The sequence below is a fragment of the Pseudophryne corroboree genome, chromosome 10, assembly GCF_028390025.1.
Source record: "Pseudophryne corroboree isolate aPseCor3 chromosome 10, aPseCor3.hap2, whole genome shotgun sequence".
Classification (NCBI taxonomy): Eukaryota; Metazoa; Chordata; class Amphibia; order Anura; family Myobatrachidae; genus Pseudophryne; species Pseudophryne corroboree.
This window is the reverse complement of record NC_086453.1, coordinates 283,597,919-283,613,265: the sequence shown is the minus strand read 5'-3', so window position 1 is coordinate 283,613,265 and position 15,347 is coordinate 283,597,919. Positions and strand designations below refer to the sequence as shown.

Here is a 15,347-nt window from a genome sequence, read left to right as displayed (position 1 = left end):
TATCATGCAAAGATGAAAAAGAGGTGCAATGAGGTAGCTGTATGACTAAGCTAAGCGACACAAGTGTGCGGCACAAACACCAGGCCCATCTAGGGTTGGCACTGCAGTCCCACTGCACTAATGGCGGATACTGGATGCACGTCTAACACCAGCATAGTTATGGCCTCAGTAATCCGCTTTGCAACAGGGTATATATATATACAGCAGTATCACTGGATTTATATGGCAGTACCGCTGGACATATACGGCACTACCACTGGACATATATACGGCAGTATCAATAGACATATACGGCAGTATAACTGGACATATACGGCAGTATCACTGGACTGGACTTATAATTCAGTACCACTGGAATTATATGGCAGGATCATTGGACTTATACGCCGGTACCACTGGAAATTTACGGCAGGATCACTGGACTTATACGGTAGTATCAGTGGACATATACGGCAGTATCACTGGACTGGAATTTTATGGCAGGATCACTGGAATTATATGGCAGGATCACTGGAATAATACGGCAGGATCACCCCTGAGTTTTTACAACATACAGGGCCAGTGTATTGTTATTTGAACAGCAACACCCCTATATTTTAAAGCATACAAGAGCAGTGTGCTTTTAATTTTTAACAACTGCATCTCTGAATTTTTACTACATACAGGACCAGCAGCACCCCTATATTTTCCAACATACAGGAGGACAGTTCCCCTGCACCAGTGACGTGCGGTGAGGTCAGGGGCTGGGGAGGCACTGCAGCTAAACACCCCCCCCGGAAAAAAAAAAAAGTGCAGCCCCCCCACACTACTGAAACCAGCACCAGGCAGAACCAGCCAGGGGGGATAATGCCATAGCAGGGGAGACACTCAATGTGGGGTCCCCCTGCCATGCCATTAAACACCCCCCAAACCAGTCAGCCCAGGGCTGGAATTCCTCGGAAAGTGGGGCCCCCAAAATATCAAAATGGGGTCCCCCCTCCCGAGCAACAACCAGCACCCCTGGTGGCGGTGGGTGTGGGGTTCATTGTATGCTAATACTGTTCTTTACAGGTGGCCTACAGATCCCAGCAAGCCTGCCCCAGCACGCTAGCACTTGGAGAACCACAAGTGCCAGCATGCCCGGACATAAATGACCCACTGGCACCTGTAGTCCACCTGCAAAGAATAGTAATATTGTTCTTTACAGGTGGCCTACAGGTCCCAGCAAGCCTGCCCCAGCATGCTGGCACTTGGAGAACCACAAGTGCCAGCATGCCCGGACATAAAGGGCCCGCGGCACCTGTAATCCACCTGTAAAGAAAATATTAAAAAAAAAACACTACACATTCTTTAAAAAAACCTTTATTAAACTGGGTCTTCACCTGGGGGCGGCGGCCTTTAAGCTCTTTTGCGTGGCCGCCGCCTTCCCAGGGCTTCCGGCATCTTCACCTGGGGGGGCGCCACCTCCCCAGGGCTTCTGGCGTCTTCCTCCGGCGTCTTCACCTGGTGGGCGGCGGCTGCTAAGCTCTTTTGCATAGCCGCCGCCCATCCAGTACTTCCAGCGTCTTCACCTGGTGGGCGGCGGCTGCTAAGCTCTTTTGCATAGCCGCCGCCCATCCAGGACTCCCAGCGTCTTCACCTGGTGGGCGGCGGCTGCTAAGCTCTTTTGCATAGCCGCTGCCCATCCAGGACTTCCACGACGTCTTCGATCTTCAGGAGCTCCTCTCTGCTCCTCCTCCGCCGTCGGACTGACAGCCGCTGCCTCGCGCTGACTTATATAAGTCAGCGGGAGGGGGCGGGGCGATGACGCGGCGAGCCATGATTGGCTCGCGGCGGCCATCTTGCATTTCAAAAATGACGCTGAGGCGCCATTTTTGAAATGGGTACCGCTTCCGCTGCCAAACTCTGCACAGTGCACAATGGGCCTGAATGCCGCGTCCCGCCGCCGCCCGCATCTCCGCCGCCCGGCCTGCCGCATCCCGCACCTCCGCCGCCTACACAGTGATTGACAGCGGATCCAGTGACGGATCCGCTGGCCAATCACTGTGGCCTCACTCACAGGGACGTGCTTTCATAGGTTGAAAGCACGTCCCTGTAGGAAAGCGGCACCTCTAATGGTGCCGCTTTCCCATGTTATTTCAATGGGCTTTTCCTGCCCATTGCTTGGCCCCGCCCGCGCCCACCCCCCGCTCCCATATCTTTTCCCAATCACTACGGGAGGCACCACGATCGGTGCCTCCCAAACTGATTAGGAACACTTTAATGATGAGCAAAATAATAAAGAAGATACTTATGTGTCATAAGTATCTTCTTTGTATTATTTTACTCACTAATGACAGGGGAGGCACTGCCTCCCCTGCCTCCCCTGACTGCACGTCCCTGCCCTGCACCCTGTACAACACAGTGACAGCCAGGACAGCAACACCCATGTACAGTACAGCTGCAGCACATGAAACACCAGTGACAACTGGTGACAGCCAGGACAGCCAAGACAGCACACCTAACACAGCACAGGTACACCACAGTGACTGCAGCAGCACCCCTACAGAGCACACACTAACCCCACCCGATGTCACCACCCACAGAGAGAGACAGAGATCTGTCTCCCTCACTCTCCAAGTCCAGGTGATAATGGTGGTGACACGCAGCTGTTCATATGGAATCCAAATCTCCCGAGAATCCGACAGTGGGATGATGACGTTTTGCCTCGTTCTGGTTTCCAAGTCTGGTGGGAAGTGGTGGCGACACGCAGCTGTTCATATGGAATCCAAATCTCGCAAGAATCTGACAGCGGGATGATGACATTTTGCCTCGTTCTGGTTTCCAAGTTTGGCGGGAAGTGTTGGCGACATGCGCCTGTTTATATGGAATCCAAATCTTGCGAGAATCCGACAGTGGGATAATGATGTTTTGCCTTATTCTGGTTTCCAAGTCTGGCGGGAAGTCCCAAGCCGGACTCAGATCCAGGCTCGTGATATGCTTTATTTAATATTTATTTTTCACTTGTTTGCATTCCAACAGGCAGATGTGACTTTAGGCATTTCACATCTTGTGACAACTCATTTTATTGATTTAATCTCTTTTTTCTGGTTTTCATTTAATAATGCGATGAGGTGTTAAATTGCGGTTTGTAAAGGAACAGCTTTTTCCATATTTAAAAAAAGAGTTTCTATTAAATAAATGTTCAATTGTTATTCTATTTTTCAATGTAGTATTTTACACAGAATGAAAGGCAAAAATACAAAACATAAAAACAATAGGAATGTGCACAGTGTAAAGTTTCTTAGAAAAAAATACACTGAGATACAGGTACCAGTTTTACAGTGATAGTGTGAATCTAGAAAGATGTCTGCCACAATTTAAAACCAGCTAATCAGCAAAAAATAATAACATAATAATATAGTATATTTATGTGTAATATAATCTTATGGTATCTAGAACCAGATTTGCAACAATGAGTGCAGTACAGGTTATGTCCCAGAGTACAGGATCCCGAAGTTCACTTACCAGATCCAGAGGGACTGGATTCCTAGTGCTGCTGTGGTCCCGCTGCTGGTAGCTGGCCGTCATTGCCTGGTATGCTGATGTAGTGGCAGACGGCAGCCATCTTGTTGGCTTCTCCTTCCTTCTGGCTTGTGTCAGATAGCTGCAGTGACCATGGAGATGTGCCAACCTGTTTAAAATTGATACAGGTTGAGTATCCCATATCCATATATTCCGAAATACGGAATATTCCGAAATACGGAATATTCCGAAATACGGACTTTTTTGAGTGAGAGTGAAATAGTGAAACCTTTGTTTTTTGATGTCTCAATGTACACAAACTTTGTTTAATACACAAAGTTATTAAAAATATTGTATTATAAGACCTTCAGGCTGTGTGTATAAGGTGTATATGAAACATAAATGAATTGTGTGAATGTAGACACACTTTGTTTAATGCACAAAGTTATAAAACATATTGGCTAAAATGACCTTCAGGCTGTGTGTATAAGGTGTATATGTAACATAAATGCATTCTGTGCTTAGATTTAGGTCCCATCACCATGATATCTCATTATGGTATGCAATTATTCCAAAATACGGAAAAATCCCATATCCAAAGTAGCTCTGGTCCCAAGCATTTTGGATAAGGGAGACTCAACCTGTATTTGAATTTCTGAGCACTGTGAAGTGCCAAAATACAGTCTCAAATACTTTACTCCAGCATTTAGCCTCAGTGCTTCTTTGTGGAATTTTTTGTGAAATTCTGTCCTTGGTTTCTGCTGCCTCTGTGTTCTGTCCTTGGTACCTGGCATCATGGCCGTAATTAGGGGGGGCTAAGGGGTCACGTGCCCCGGGTGCCGGGTTTGAGGGGTCACTGAGAACCGTGTCCGGCTCCTTCGACCAGCTGCTACTCTACTACTCCCGACCGCCACGATCTCCTCCCGTAGTCAGGGCCAACCGGCCCATTAAATAGTTATGGAGCCGCGCATTTTGCTGTCATGTTAACAGTGCTGTTACAGTCAGCACCTGTCACCTCCCGCGCATCCATCTGCGCGACCTCCCGCCAGAGCCTCCCTCTCACTGTCCGCACGGCAAAGCTTCCCTCTCCCTGACCGCCCGCCAGAGCCTCCCGCTCCCTGACCGCCCGCCAGAGCCTCCCTCTCCCTGTCCACCCGGTAAAACCTCCCTCTGCCTGACAGTCCGGCAACCTTTACTGCCAATCCCCTGCCTGGCTGCCTTTCCAGCGCCTTCCTGTACAGCAGGCAGCCAGTGGCATGAGGCATCTGTAGAGAAGAGGGAGAAGACAGCCGACAACAAAATCATGTCATCTCTCATCTCCCACTGTGGGGCTGAGGCAAGTGGGCAATGTGTGGGGGGAGGCTGGGCAGGAGTACAGTATATGTGTGTTTTATATGTCATCTGGGCACGCCGGTGGGCGCGCGGTGCACACGTGGTGACGTCAGTGACGTCACTGACCCGGGAGACGGCGCGGCGCCGGCGGCTTCCTGACTGGGGGGAGACGAGGGTATGTAAGTATGTCATGTATGTAATATTTGTTATATGATCCTGATGACGGTTTTTTGATAAATCGAAACGTTGATCTACAGATCTATGGAGTAGTCTTCTTGTCTTGTCCGTGGTTACCATTATTATAGTCCTGAGAGTGCCGCCTGTTGCTACAATAAGTTTGTGTAAGACCCATACTGGGTTCTTTTTGGAGGGCACCCGGGCACAGTCTTTTGGGATAGAGTGGAGTGCCGGTGTGAATTGGAGGTATATATATATATATATATTTTATGAAGCATATACTGTGTGTATATAACTGGCGGTCTGAAGGATGTCTAAAATTTTCTCTCTCTCTCTCCTCTACCATTTCTTTTCTCTCTCCCATTTCTCTCACCCCTCTACCTCTCTCCTTTCTTACCCTCCCCCTCTCTCTCACCCTCTCTCCCCTGTGGGGGGGGGGGGGGGACTCCTGTGCAGTGTAATGAGAATAAACTTGCACCGCTGTGTGGCATAGTTTGAATTTGTTTTGTTTATTGTTATTTTTTATTTATTTTATTTTATTATTTCTTTTCTTTTCTTTTTTTTGGTCGGGGTGTGTGTGTGTGCTAAATTACTGCCTTGCCCCGGGTGCCGAAAATCCTAGTTTCGGCCCTGCTGCCATCCCTGAGTTTGTTCCTGCTTCCCCTGTGTTGTGTCCGTGGTTCCTGCCAGCCCTGTGTTTGTTCCTGGTTCCTGCTGCCCCTGTGTTCTGTCCTTGGTTCCTGCCATCCCTGTGTTTGTTCCTGGTTCCTGCTGACCCTGTGTTCTGTCCTTCATTCCCGCCATCCCTGTGTTTGTTCCTGGTTCCTGCCATCCCTGTGATTGTTCCGATGGTCAAAATCCCGACAAGGTCAAAATCCCGCCATGGGTGGTCATTCCGAGTTGTTCGCTCGTTGCCAATTTTTGCTATGGTAGGCAGCGCGCATGCGCTTAGTTATTTTACTAAAAACTTAGCAGTTTTGCTGTTGTTTGCTTTTCAGTCGCACTGCTGATCGGTGAGTGATTGACAGGAAAGGGGCGTTTCTGGGTGGTAACTGAGCATTTTCTGGGAGTGTGCTAAAAACGCAGGCGTGTCAGGGAAAAACGCGGGAGTGTCTGGAGAAACGGGGAGTGGCTGGCCGAACGCAGGGCGTGTTTGTGACGTCAAACCAGGAACTAAACGGACTGAGCTGATCGCAATCTAGGAGTAGGTCTGGAGCTACTCAGAAACTGCAAGAAAATATTTAGTAGCAATTCTGCTACTCTTTCGTTCGCTATTCTGCTAAGCTAAGATACACTCCCAAAAGGCGGCGGCCTAGCGTTTGCAATGCTGCTAAAAGCAGCTAGCGAGCGAACAACTCGGAATGACCACCATGGTCAAAATACCGACATTTAAATTGGTGACTCGTCAAAAACTTAACATGAGTTTTTCATGATTTTTTAATTGAAACTGACTTGTCCATACTTTACCATCCCAGTGGACCTGGATGGTGAATATAATAGTGTGTCAAGCACAGCGAGGCACCGAGCCCGAAGCATGGTGAGCGCAGCGAGCCATGCGAGGGGACGTGGGACATTTATACGGTGTCCATGGCGACCTATGTCGACATACACACATAAAATAATGAAAAACTTGTGATGACTTTTTGACCTGCTGACATTTTAAATGTTGGTATTTTGACCTTGTCGGGATTTTGATCATTGCTCAATTATTGTCAGGATTTTGATCGCAGGTATTTCATACTAACCTCTGGTTCCTGCTGCCCCTGTGTTCCATCCTTGGTTTCTGCCATCCCTGTGTTTGTTCCTGGTTCCTGCCATCTCTATATTTGTTCCTGATTCCTGCCATCTCTATGTTTGTTCTTGGTTCCTGCTGCCCCTGTGTTCTGTCCTTGGTTCCTGCCATTCCTGTGTTTGTATCTGGTTCCTGACATCTCTATGTTTGTTCCTGGTTCCTGCTGCCTCTGTGTTCTGTCCTTGGTTCCTTCCATCCCTGTGTTTGTTCCTGGTTCCTGCTGCCCTTGTGTTCTGCACCAAGGACCTATGCGAGGATCCTGTTTGTAGACTTCAGCTTGGCCTTCAATACAATCAACCCCAGCATTCTCTACCATAAACTACTTCGCCAAGGGGTCTCGGAAGCAATCTGTTCCCGGATCATGGACTTTCTGACCGACAGAATACAGGTGGTCAAAGCAGGAGAATTTACCTCCCAAGCCCGGCCCATCAGTACTGGGGCACCCCAGGGCTGTGTACTCTCACAAAAATAGAAGAAAGAGAATGGGGTTGTACTTTTAAGATGCACTCTTTGACTTCCGGTTCCGGCATCTATGTGAGGAGACGCTTCTCACTAGGGCTCTCTGGCACCCCCGGCTACCGGACCTCCTAGAGCCAGCATTCCAACACTGATAGCAGCGCTTTTGGCCTTAAATTGAAGGGGAACACCCAGGGAGCTATATGGACAAATATTTGTCCCCCTCTATGCCCCCAAAAGTGCAGCGTAACAAGGCTGAGAAGCGGGTCCCAGAACCCAAGATGGCCGCCGCTCCCCCTCAGCATGTGTCTGTGGCCTCTCCCAGCTGCACCACTACGGCGCCCTTGATATCACTGGAGTCAGCAGATTGCCCAGGTCAGTTAACTGGGTCTCTGGTTACATATACAGATGGATGTGGTCCGCGCGATACAGGATGCCATGGGACCTATAATGGAGGTGCATACTGCTAAATGGCAACAGGCTTTGCTGGACGTTAAGTCACAAATGAAACAGTTGTCTAAGTCGGTGGGGGCCACGGAACAGCGCTTGGGAGAAACTTTTCAAGATATGTCAGTTCTGAAATCCGATTATGCAGCTTTGCAAAAATCACACTACCAGTTGATTACAAAGGTCGATGATTTGGAAAATCGCTCAAGAAGATGTAATTTACGTATCCTCTGTCTTTCTGAGGACATGAAAGGTCCTGCATTATTTACATTTTTAAACATGGAAAAAAAGAAAAAAAGAAGACTCTTATTGGGAAGCACTCATATACAGATAATGTTCTATGACTGGATGTCACAATAGCTAACTAAAATACAATACTTTAATAATTCTCATTAAAATTAATTATTGAGGAGTTCAATGAGCGCCAATAATTGTTTAAATAGTGACATTGCGAAAATATAGAAAATTATATATAGATTACAAGGTACAAATACCTAATATAGGCCGAGATGGGTATATCTGTGAATTTGTGGACAGACACACCCCAACTGTAGGACAACCTGTGGTCAAAAAAGTTGCTCATTCAGTGTATATATATATGACCATCATTTGAAAACTGCTGTACATCCCAAATGGGAATTGAATCCTAGCAGGTAGTTGAATCATAGGTCATAGCTGAGATGTAAGACAATGCTCTATATTAGTGACAAAAAGGGTGGCAAATATTTGCAGTACCAGGGTGTTCCTTGGTGGTCTCCCATCCAAGTACTTAAACCGGCCCTCCACTGCTTGGCTTCCAAGATCAGATGAGATTGGGCATCTCCAGTGGGGTATGACCGCAGACCTTATGCTTACCCTTGTCACACTGTGTCCTAATTGGGCACAGATAAGAGCCGATTTGCGTTATTATGTGAACCACAGGTATCGAAACAGCTGATTTGGTGTAGAAATGATCAAGAATTTTTTCTCTCACAGATGATACCGTATAACACAAAATTCAGATACCCATCTAAATTTTCACGGTTAAAGCAGTCGCAGTACAAGTAGAAAAGACATCTATGCTGCACAGATATTTCATATGAATATCAAGTAACAATAATTCTAAATTATAATATTCTTTTGACTATGCAGAGAGGGAAACCTCCAAATTTGGTCTCCATAACACAAATAGATGTATGAGAATACACTATGGATTGTGCAAAAAGTAACATAAGCAGTGAAATCTTCAGCTCTAATGCCCCATCATAGATTATTTTTAAGCAATAGGAAAATAATAAAACAGATTATATACCATATATATCATCAGCTGGTGTTTCAGAAAAATATGGATTTCTGCAGTGCAAAAAGAGAAAGCATTTGTGTGTTTGATAGGGTCCAAAAGATAGTAGATGTATCTGCATCCGCTGTTTTGGTAGCAATATGGACCACACCTAAATTAGCACTTGTTCACTTACTGGTGATGATTGGCTGTCACTTATGCATATAGTACAAAAGTCTATGTGCCACGTGGATATGAATTTTTCGTGCAAAAAGAGGCAAAAGTGCATGTATCAAATGTATTACCTAATCCAGGTGTACATTCATTAAGTTTTGTCCTACTTCTATGATAAGGGAGATCCTGGTGTATGGAAGGTGCTGGCCGCGTCTGCCCGCGTTCTGCCCGCTGCTGTGCTCCGACCGCACTATACTTCCTGTTAGGCTGGTTCCCTTAGCGACGAACTTTGCCGAGATCGGCTGGTTGCGGTCACGTGTGCGCACCACGTGACCGTGAGGTTGTTACCTCTCTTCCTGACGTACGTTTCGCAAATAGCTTGGTCACAGGGCGTCAGTGGATTCAAACCCTTGATTGTTCTTATAGCAGTAGTACTGTTTACTGATTGGTTCTTGGCAGGGGATTGATACGTATTCTGACCTATCATAGTGAGTATCAATCAGTTGGTTCCCATTGGATAATATGTCATGATTGACAATTAAAAGGACCAATCAGTATTTCTTGACGGACGATCAATTAAAATACTATAAAAAGAGCTGATGGGACTAATTCAGAGTAGTACTGACAATAAGAATAAGGAAATGATATAGATTAAAAACAAATGAATTGAGATGTAGATATATAAGTATAAATATATATGAATGTGGATATGCAAATGAAGGAATGATAAGATAGAAAGTGCAGATTATTATAAATATAATTCTGTGTACAACACTTAGTATATTTGTACCTGTTACTGTATAAATTATTAATTGTGAAGAATTGATATTTTAAAAGGATATTATTGGGGACATTTTTTTTTATATATATATATAAAATTAAAATTAAAAACCCTCTTTCTATTAGCGAGTATGTGACAGTGACTGTTGTTACTAAACTGAAGTGTATGTGTAGTGATATGCATGAGTTCAAACATTATTTGGAGTGTAATAATAAAGATATAAAAATAGGGGGCGTGGCTTGGCGGGCTAGGGAGAAGGACGTGCCTTAGATCAGCTCCTGCACGGCGTCCGTTAAAAAGATAAAAAGTCCAGCCGTTTGGCCCACCAGGTTCACCCACGCCACCTGTTCCCCCACTGCTGCGGACGGGGGACTGGAGGAGGCGGGTTGCGGAGCCGGGGGACGCTCAGAGCGTCCTTGCGGGTTGCGGCCCTCTCACCTTCACACAGCCGGGACCTCTAGTGCGCTGGGCGCCGGCCGCGGGTTGCTAAGGTGACGGAGCGGAGCTTCCCGCCCCGTTCGTGCCCGCGACTGAAGCGCTGTCTCTCCTGCTCCCCAGCGTGTGTTACCTGGCGATCCAGGTCCTAGCCTCCCCCTGCATACAGCCTGCATTCGTCCTACAAACACGGAGCCCACACACAGGATCCCTGGGGTGGATTCCTTGGGCAATACATCACCCGGCGGCCATCTTAAGTGTGGGAAACATTACTGGAAAAGCCTGCAATTCCATTCTCCTGCCTTCCAAGCTTTGTGGCTGAAGTAAGCGGGTAAGGACAGACGAGTACTCTGTCTTCCCATACTGTGTGCCCCTCAGAGATATTTCTATTCCTGTTTTGTCATTATTATTATTATTATTTTTTTTTTGTTTCTCTTTCTTCATTTTACCATCTTCCGCTCTGGGGCTTTGTTTCCACATATAAGCGGCTATTGCTACAGGGTCTATCTTGCTCATCGGACCGGTCCGCAGCGTTTATTCAATTTTAGGGGGGGGGGAAGGAAAGAAAAAGAGAAGAAAAACTGCAGACCATCCTTAACACATAGAGTGGGAGCTGCCTGCACTTTTTATACCTTATCATACCCTGCGGATCCCTATACACCATAAGTGTCTCATAATGGATAAGTACATGGCTAAAACTCCCAGAAACCCCCGCGGTTCACAAGCGAATAAAGGCCGGGGCCGAGACAACATCCCTGCAGATAGCCCTCAGTCACCGGCATCTGGTTCTAATAATAGTCCATTGCGATGCTCATCACTTACTACAACAACGGATTCTGCCAAATCCTTCACAACGCATGAGATCACTGACATCTTGGCCTCCCTCTTGGATCAAAAATTGGCCCCATTGAAGGACTCATTGGACTCTGCCCTTACTCAGTTGAATCATCATGACCAACGTTTGTCGGAGGCGGAGCAAAGAATCTCAGACCTTGAGGATGATTTAACAACAGCCAAAACGGCCCTCTTGGAACAGGATAAAATAGTGACGTCCATGCAGGAGAAACTCGAAGATTTAGAGAACAGAAACAGAAGAAGTAATGTGCGCCTTATAGGGCTCCCGGAATCGGTCAAACCATACGAACTGATGAATCTGGTATCTCAATGGCTGCCGAGGGAATTGGGATGTGTATCAGACTCGGAATCAGTGTTGATTGAACGTGTTCATCGTATTGGTCCAGACCGACAATCTACCAAAGATAGGCCCAGACCGGTCATCATGAAGTTTTTGAATTACGCTGATAAGGTTCGTCTGCTTGATGCCTATAGAAAACATTCCTTTCTGAAATACCAGGAATCCAAGATTCTTCTTTTTCAAGACTTCTCATATATGGTGGCTGCAAAGCGACGAGAGTTTTCCCCAGTATGCAAACGCATGTTTGAGATGGAGCTTCGATTTGCACTACTGTATCCTGCGAAACTGAGGGTCACACATTCAGGAAAAACTTACTTCTTCGACACTCCGCAAGCTGCAAGTAATTTTATGGATTCCTTAGCTTCTTCCCGCTCGTCCAGGATGGACGATGCGGATTGACACTACAAAATTGCTTTGTGAAGTCATCTTCTATTTCTTGAACATTCAGGTTACAGTTGATAGTATTTGATTTGAAACATATTAGATCTATTTCAGGTAGTTTCGTGCCTAGATATGATGTACTGTGTTGTAGCATTTGTTGGATTCTTTTCGGGATCAACCATCCTAGAGAAAATCTTCAGTTTAGTCTTCCTTTTTTCCTCTTTGGCTCACTTGCCCTCTTTTCCTTATTCTTATTCTTTATCTATGACTCACTGATCTCATTTCTTCTCTCTCTTATCATCTTTACTCAACTTTTAAAATGCTCTAGTACTAGATGGCCCTCTGGTTCGAAATCCCTATTGATCTCATGGTATGATTGTATCCTGCAATGTTCTGTTGGGATGCGACCCAGTCGGAAATCCTCCTGGGTTCATATAATGTTAAAAAGGTTTATTGTAATTGTTGGAATTTTAATTGAGGTTGACACATTTGATGTATCCCTATTAACTGTGATATGTTTATATCCTCCCCTGCTGGTCACTTTTTCACTATCCCCTTCCCCGCTCGCTGGGACGGGAAAGGGCTCCCTAAAGAGAGAGGTTCATTTTATGATTTGGCCTAGGGTTGGCATCGGTTAAATGGCTGCGATTATTAATCCCCCTAAAAAGTTAAAAACAGCTCTTAAACTAGTTACTTGGAATGTGGAGGGTTTAAATTCTCCTATAAAGAGAAAGAAAATCCTGACCCACCTAAAACGTTTACGGCCAGATATTGTTTTCTTACAGGAAACGCACTGGAAAATTTCTGACCCTAATGTAGTACGGGATTCATGGATAGGAGACTTCAAAACGGCATCTTACACATCTAAACAACGGGGGGTCATGATTATTTTTAGTAAATTTCTGGTTTACAATATTAGTGACTGCTTAATAGACCCAGAGGGAAGGTATCTGTTTTTGAAAATAACTGTACGTGATATACCTTACACCTTAGCTAATATCTATGCTCCCACGGGTACAAACGCTCACTTTTTCACAGACATCTATGCAAAGTTGCAAAACTGGGCAGAGGGCGCAGTCATTTTGGGCGGGGACTTTAACTGTGTTCAATTGACAGGATTAGACAGAACCATCTCTACAACCGCCCATGGTTCAATGGCCCCCCCATCGCTATCCCTATTGACCAACTCGATGAGACTATGCGATCCCTGGAGGTGCCAACATCCTGATTCACGTGAGTATACATTTTATTCACATCCCCATCACTCCTCATCCAGATTAGATTATTGGTTGATTTCGGATGCCCTTTTGCAGCAGGTAGTACACTCCCAGATAGATCCCATTCTCCTTTCTGATCATGCTCCGGTGTGGTTCACTATAAAGTTAGACACCCCTATACCACAATCCTACAACTGGAGGTTTCCAGCCTATATGGAAAACTCCTCAGACTTTCGCCTGCATCTTGAACAGGCATTTTTAAATTACAAAACTGATAACATTGAACATGCGGAGGACATAAATCTGTTTTGGGCCGCCTCGAAACCGGTAATACGGGGCCAGATTATGGAGTACGTCTCCAGGAGACGCAAGGCACTTAACATTCACTTGAATGTTCTTAGTCAAACTTTAACAAAAGCTTATAATTTACTTGTTTCACACTACTCACCTGAAAATCGCCAGGCCTACCTTGCAGCTAAACAGCAATATGATGCCCTGTGTACCGAACGGGCGAGTTTCTCTCATGATATCCGTAGGAACAAGTTTTTTAGAACTGGCAATAAATCGGGCCGGTTATTGGCAAACTTAGTTCGGTCGTGCTCTGCTCCTTCACGTATTACTCAATTGTATATTGACGCTGCTTCTACGGTTATGGATACTCCTACTATCTCTGAGGAATTTTTACGCTATTACCAGACTTTATATCAGTCTCCTCCTGATCATCCAGAGGAGGGACTGAGGTTTTTGGAAAGGGCGGGATTGCCAGTACTAACGGAAGAGGAGAGGGAGTCTCTAACGGCACCGGTCCAGGAATCGGAATTATTATCTCTTATCAAATTGCTAAAAAAAGGGAAATCCCCTGGTCCAGACGGGTTTGGGGCAGAGTACTACCGAATGCTTACTACGCATTTGACACCACACCTGCTAGCTCTTTTCAATTCATTGTTGCGAGGAAATCCGGCTCCGACCGGCTTCGATGAAGCTAGAATAGTGATCTTTCCGAAACCGGGAAAGGATCCTAAATATGTACAATCCTATAGACCGATCTCCCTACTGAACCAGGACTTGAAACTTTTTACCAAATTATTAGCGTTTCGACTTCAGCCCATCTTGCAGCGAATTTTACATCCCGCTCAAAATGGGTTTGTCCGAAACAGAACTTCAGTACATAATATACGTACTTTGTTGGCAGCGATACATAGCTCAAATCAATCAGAATGTCGAAAAGCCCTTATAGTCAGTTGTGATGCCGATAAGGCATTTGACCGCGTCTCCTGGTCCCATATACTGCGAGTCCTACAGGCCCAACACTTTGGTACGGAGTTTATCAATGTTTTCAAAACTTTATATGCCACACCCCAAGCATTTATTACGATTAATGGGTTAAATACAAATTCATTTCAGCTACATAGGGGGACGAGACAAGGTTGCCCCCTCTCTCCATTATTATTTAATTTGGCTTTAGATCCGCTCATACGCACATTTATTAATGAAGAGTCTTGGAAGGGTATTGCAGAGGGCTCTCATACAATAAAAGTATCTGCCTTTGTGGATGATCTTTTACTATACTTCAGCGACCCTATAACATCTTTTCCCTCATTATTGACTACCTTGCGGAATTTCAACTTAATATCAGGATTTTTGATTAATTTTGATAAGACGGAGGCACTGGCGTTAGGTGGAGATGCGAGGGAGGGATGGGATGGTGCTTTCCCATTTAAATGGGCGCATAACTATATAACATATCTAGGTATACGTGTATCATCTAGTCCCTCGGAATTGTATTCTTTAAATTTTTCTTATTACATTAATAGGATAATTGAGGACTTTACAAGGTTGCAACATCTGCCGATCTCATATTTGGGTAGATGCCATTTATACAAAATGGTGTCTTTTCCGCGTTTGCTTTATCCGATACAGATGCTCCCATTCTTGTTATCCAAAAAGGATATTCATACATTAAATAAAGCCATTACAAAATTTATATGGGCGAATAAACGTCCTCGAATTGCATTGTTTAAATTAAAACAACCACCCTCACTTGGGGGAGTCAATCTCCCCTGCCTGGAAGATTATTCCTTAGCGGCTAATTATAGATGTGCCTTGGACTGGATAGGTGATGGGAACAATTTTGTTAACAAGGAACTAGAACAGGCTTTGCTCCCTAGTCATGATTTGCTAAAGATATTGCATTTCCCGAATTCCTCCATATCGCAGGA

General features: G+C 45.4%; 1 pseudogene; it reads right to left on the bottom strand.

The window, feature by feature from the left end:
- Positions 1 to 8,410: 8,410 nt before the first annotated feature.
- LOC134968108 (5S ribosomal RNA) lies at positions 8,411 to 8,531 on the bottom strand (annotated as a pseudogene).
- Between the last annotated feature and the right edge of the window lie 6,816 nt (positions 8,532 to 15,347).